Raw genomic sequence first — 5,660 nt, 5'->3', positions numbered from 1 at the left:
CTACAAAAAAGTGTTTTATATAAATATACATAATAACAAGTGTTTTATATAAATATAACATACTTTTTTGGATTTTAAACATAAAGTACCAAGCGATTATGTAATATAAAAATATATTACACCGTCGCTTTATTTGAAGTCACGGCAGGTACGTACGGCACTAACGTTAAAGAAATTGCAAAATTTGTCCTTACCTGCTGCTGCTGATTTTAGTGAAATACTAAGTTATCACTTAAGTTGTAACAATATTATATAAAAACTATACCTAAGTTGGTTCCACTTGGCAATATTCCATTCAATAAATCGATATTATTTACATTTATTTTTTCCTTTTCAGTTTCGTTTTTAAGACCTTTTTGCTGATAATTACTTTATATCCCTTACCAATGAACAAACTACAATTTAATTATCACTAAGAACTTTTGGAATAGAAAATATTTTATCGTCTAAATCATTCCCATGTAATGTCAATTTAGAAAAGTCGGAAACAAAAGTTTACTGCTTTAGATGTAGTGAGGTGAAATGATCTTGTGTTAATTTTTCTTTAAGACTTTCAGCCAGTATCTAAGGGACATCTGTCATTTTGTTGTCTGCAGAATATTGTCTTGCCTATTTAATGGGATCTTCATCCTTTAACTTCTATGGGATATGTTTGAATCAAAGGCTGAAAGAAGTTACAATTTCGGTCCTATTTATATGACTCTGAATATACAAGGTAGATTCACGACACATATTTCGTTTTAAATTATTATTCATTTATTCCAATTTGATTGTACAGACACTTATTATTTCAGACAGTTAAATGTGAATTATAATTTACTGGAACGGTTTATTTTGTAATAATTTTATTGAACACGTAGTATTTGTTTTTAAGATTAAATTTTACTTTATGATTCATACAAACAGAATATTCAATATATATTTAATGAATCATTTATAATTTTAAATGCGTATTAAAAAATATTGTATCCGAACTGATTAAATATATCGACCACAATTTATTTTATTTTATATGATCAACATAGATAAAGCTAACAACGTTTTAGCTATAAAAATATTTATTTGACGATTTTATTGAGGTTACTCGCAGTTGCGATTGACGGTCTCCATTGATGGCATGCAATGATAGCTGTAGAATTTTATTTTTGAATTGAATACTTTTACATTTTAAAATTTTTAGGGAATATTTTAAGCTGATGGAACTATATTTTACAAATAAATAAGTAATCTTAATTTTTATCACCATCAGATGGATCAGTCTCTTAAACCCGGCTCCTAGTCTCGCTTAAATGGCCATTCTTAGCATGGTGTTAAGAATCTTAACCACATTCTTAAGAATAGTATTTCGATAAGCTCGAGCGCATATTTTGATTTTTTGTCCCAAAGTGTGGCTAAGAAATTCCTTTTAATTTAATATCCCAGTTTAATAAAGCCATCCTATACTCTGTTGGCTTATATTGGGAAAACTCTTTAGAGCGTTTAGCATATATATTGCTCAGTGTTATAATTATTCAAATACGTAATATTTTTTGTGACTTCCCTCTACATTCCTCTTAAGTAGTTATTATCAGTGAAGAAATTAGCAGTTTGTCTTTTATAGGCTGTAAAACCTAAGTCGATTACTACTTCAAATATTCGCCATGGTTCTAGTTGCTATCTCCATCTCCAGAGATAACATCTTTTGCTTCTAGAAAGGATTTTCTAGATTTTTTTTCCTTACTGCTTTGATTGTTTTTTCGTATGAATAATATATATGGCTAGATCGTTTTCTCTCATAGGTTAAGGAGATTTCATTTTACCTATAAATCTTCCGGTATACAAACATTTGACCAATACCAAGAGTATGCAGGTCTTCAAAAGTCTTCATTGACTTAATATCTACTATATTTAACGCAGTCAGAGCTTTTAATAATCCCTATCATTTGCATATCTAACATATTTTACAATAAATAAAAAAAAAACATTAAAGTATCCAAAATTACGCCCTTACCCTGATTTGATACATACGTTACACACCGGTTTAGGTTGATATAATTCTATTCTACTATTTAATTTAAAATAATCAATTAATTACGATAGGACATCGATGCAGCGGCGTTATCTAGTTAATAATAAATAAGGAATGTGGTTTATGAATGTAAGAAAAACATTTATTTGTAAAGATCCTTGATTTTCTTTACTCCACGTACAGTTCGTGGACAACTTGTAAATCGTTATCATAAATAAGATAAAAACGTCAGTCAGCGTCAGCGACAGAACGGATTTACATTTCTTATAATATTTTAAAACAAGTAAAAATAGCAATGTTTTATTTAAAAGACAAAAAAAATATGTATATAAGTACTCTGTAATGTTTTGAGTTTATTTATTAAAAAAAAGTGTTTCATTTAATTTTAATTTGTAAATATTTTATTTTATTTATTACGTAATCCAACAGTGCATGCATAAATTTATTAATGGTACATATTAAATATAACATAGGCTCAAAATGAGACAACTCTTTATTACAAAATTATATAACACAGAGTGGAAATAAATAATTAATTTATAAAAATTGAGAACGAAATATAATAAAATATATTTTGACATAAATCTTCAGGTATATAAAGGAATAATTATTTTAACATTTATAATTAAACTAAAATTTGTGGTTTAGGTAGTGACACTAAAATATATTTTGAAATTTTTAACATTAGGAGTCTTTGATTATAACAAGTTTTGTGTGCTAGTGTTTGTGCGTGAATGTGGGTATGTGTGAATTTGGTTGATGGTGTGAATGTGTGGATGTGTGTGTTGAGTTTTGGATGTGTGTATGCGTGTGCGCATGTGCATAGCCTCCGTCGCCCATGGACATCCGCAACATCTTTGTTGCGGATGCGTTGCCAACCTTGGTTTTTTAGAAATAGGGAGGGGTCAGAAAAAGGAAATAACAGGAAAAGGTGGTAATACGGAAAGGGCAACCGGCGCTTTCACTCATCGGACGAAACGCAGCCATTAAAGGCTACTTCACGCCGAACTTCTGTGAGAGGCTGGTACTTCCCCGGTCGAGCCAGCCCATGTTTGATCTGTAGTTAGATGACTACAGCTAAGCTCTATGACCTGCAAGAATAAGCATAAAAAGATTACAAATTTCTTCAGTGCCTCCAGTGTATCAACCACTGTGGACTGTTAAGGAGATCAGATACTGGTACCGTTTTCTAAGGTACTTCTTAGTTATTATAGAATTTTTAGACAATTTATGTCTTAAAAGAAATAACAAGAGTGTTCAACATATCCTAGTGACGTATATGCTTTACAAGTTAATATAGCAATATGGTTTCCTATCGTATTTTTTTGTCTAATAGCATTCCTATATCTCTAACAGAATCAACTGTTATATTAAACTCCCATCCAATTTTAAATTCTAGTAGCACATCATCATCAGGAAATTATCAGGCAACCCGTCATATAAAACCTCGTAAGTTCTTGTACATTATTTAAACAGTAGTCTGCCTTATGGAACATATCTTCCTACTAAGCCTTTGAGTGACAATTTTTCTTGAAACCACTCGCACTTTACAGACTTCGCTCAATGAGATTACATTCAGAATTTCAATCTAAAATAAAATGAAAAACATTACTTCGTATTTGTAATATGCCGTAGAGCCGGTCGAGCTAACACCACGGTTCATCTGCTGACCAGGGATAATTACAGTAATTTGTGGCATAGAAAACCCACAACACCATAATAGACTTTATAGATTGCTATTGAATTATTTTATTGAATAATAAGGATAGATATAATAGATCACGTGTCTTGAATAACTAAAATATTGGTAAAAAAAATTAACGCTTTTCTGAACAAAACATACCGTTTCTACGTTCCGTGTTTACGGCACTGCTGCTTGGTGGAACCTACAGTGGCACCAAAGGTCGTCGTATCCTTCTTATTGTTCACGGGACAGTAGTGACCTAGATTAACACAGACGTAATAGCTACTAACAAGTCGGAAACTCGTCACCCACGGGATTTGTTCAACTTTAGCTGTACTTTGAGAAAGCTCCAAGACTTATCGGATTTTATAACGACACTCGTGACTAAGATATCCTGATTTATCTGTTTTTAATTTAATTATCTTAATTAAAATATTAATGTAATTATCTGTTATCCTGATTTGGCTATCAGAGTAAATCTGAATATTTTCACATTGAACTCTATTGGCCTTACTTTCACCGATTCAAACCAAAGTTTAATAACATCCGAGATCAATACAGAATACTATTCCCCATAATGTCTTTTTTTTTTTTCAAAAACTTAAAACATTATAATATGTTTTAATTTTTTGGTAAATTAAATCAATTATGAGACTTCAATTTGCACTATTTTAAATATAAATTTAAGAAATTATTCAGTAAAATGTAACAAGTTATATAAACTTTTTAAAGCAAATAAACTGTAACTGTAACTGTAAAATACCTACAGATAAAACCTAGTTAATTTTTTTGCGAACTTATTCAGTTTTCTTTATTATTTGTATCATTTTTATAGAACATTGCAGTAATTTAAAAAAATATCACAAAACGTATATTAAGGCACCATAACCAGCCATTCGTTCATCCAACGATAATCACAAACTTCATCACGCTTTTAATCTAGAAAAAAAGTCTTTTACAGTCTACTCAAATAGTGTCACATTTTAAAATTCTATTACATATTCTGTTATGTCGGATCTTTATCTGTCTCTGAATATTCTGTAAATGGAAAGTTAGCTAATTGTATTAGAAAACTATTTTAATTCCATAGAGAATACTTTTATGGTAGTTTTATTAACAATTGCAACCATACAAACTCTTTCATGAACTTTTGTATGAAAGTATTTAATTATTTAGAAAACTTAATGTATTTGATAATTGTACCGTAATGGAAAAAGAAATAAAAAAAATTGGATACTACAATTTTTTTTATATAATGTTGGCAACATTAATAATATTCAAGCGGCCATCTCCTTTATGAAGCCAATATCCTGTATAACTAGTAATGAAACATTTGTCCGAATTTATGAGAATATATTTCAAATAATTAAACTAATAGGGTGTGAGCGAAAGATTTGTGAGTTTCATCGGAGTTGAATGCATAGTGAAAAATATATATAAAATATTAAAACTTACATATACATACATATGTATTATGTATGCTATTGGGTAAACTCTTAAAGTAATTGTCAGGAATGACAAAGAAAAAATTTAAATAGTCCTTTTATTCTTATCTTACTTTATCACTCTAATAACAAATTACTTGTGTTAAATTTATATCCTTAAATTTGTGCCATCGTCGTAATGACGACTAACGAGTTGAAGCGCTCAACTAGAAAGTAATATATTTAGTACAACATTTAATTTAACTTTTCAGCAGTGATAACACATAAGCAAGTATTTAATCAGGACAACATATCTAAACAAATGTAATAATGTTAATGAAAATAATATATTTACTGTATTTTTATCAAAGAATAAATAGTTGATTTTATCAAAACAGAATAGTATGCCAAGGATCGTCAATGTTATATAATGTTTTTGTGTGTGAACACAATAAAACCGCTTTGAAGGCCGAGCATTCCAAATAGGTATGAAAAGCCTGACTTGTAAATAAAAAGGTAATAATAGTTTTGTACATTTTTTAAA

The 5,660-nt window shown here is 29.5% G+C and overlaps 1 long non-coding RNA gene across 1 annotated transcript; it reads right to left on the bottom strand.

Annotated features, from left to right (window-relative positions):
- Positions 1 to 2,444: 2,444 nt before the first annotated feature.
- On the bottom strand, positions 2,445 to 5,335 carry LOC116766013 (uncharacterized). The gene is made up of 3 exons (XR_004353211.2): positions 5,148 to 5,335; positions 3,852 to 3,951; positions 2,445 to 3,099 (listed from the first exon to the last, which is right to left on the bottom strand). It is a non-coding gene; the product is annotated as an uncharacterized LOC116766013 (long non-coding RNA).
- Positions 5,336 to 5,660: the final 325 nt, after the last annotated feature.

The sequence above is a fragment of the Danaus plexippus genome, chromosome 11 (genome assembly GCF_018135715.1).
Source record: "Danaus plexippus chromosome 11, MEX_DaPlex, whole genome shotgun sequence".
In the NCBI taxonomy this organism is placed as follows: Eukaryota; Metazoa; Arthropoda; class Insecta; order Lepidoptera; family Nymphalidae; genus Danaus; species Danaus plexippus.
This window is presented reverse-complemented; position numbering and strand designations above follow the sequence as displayed.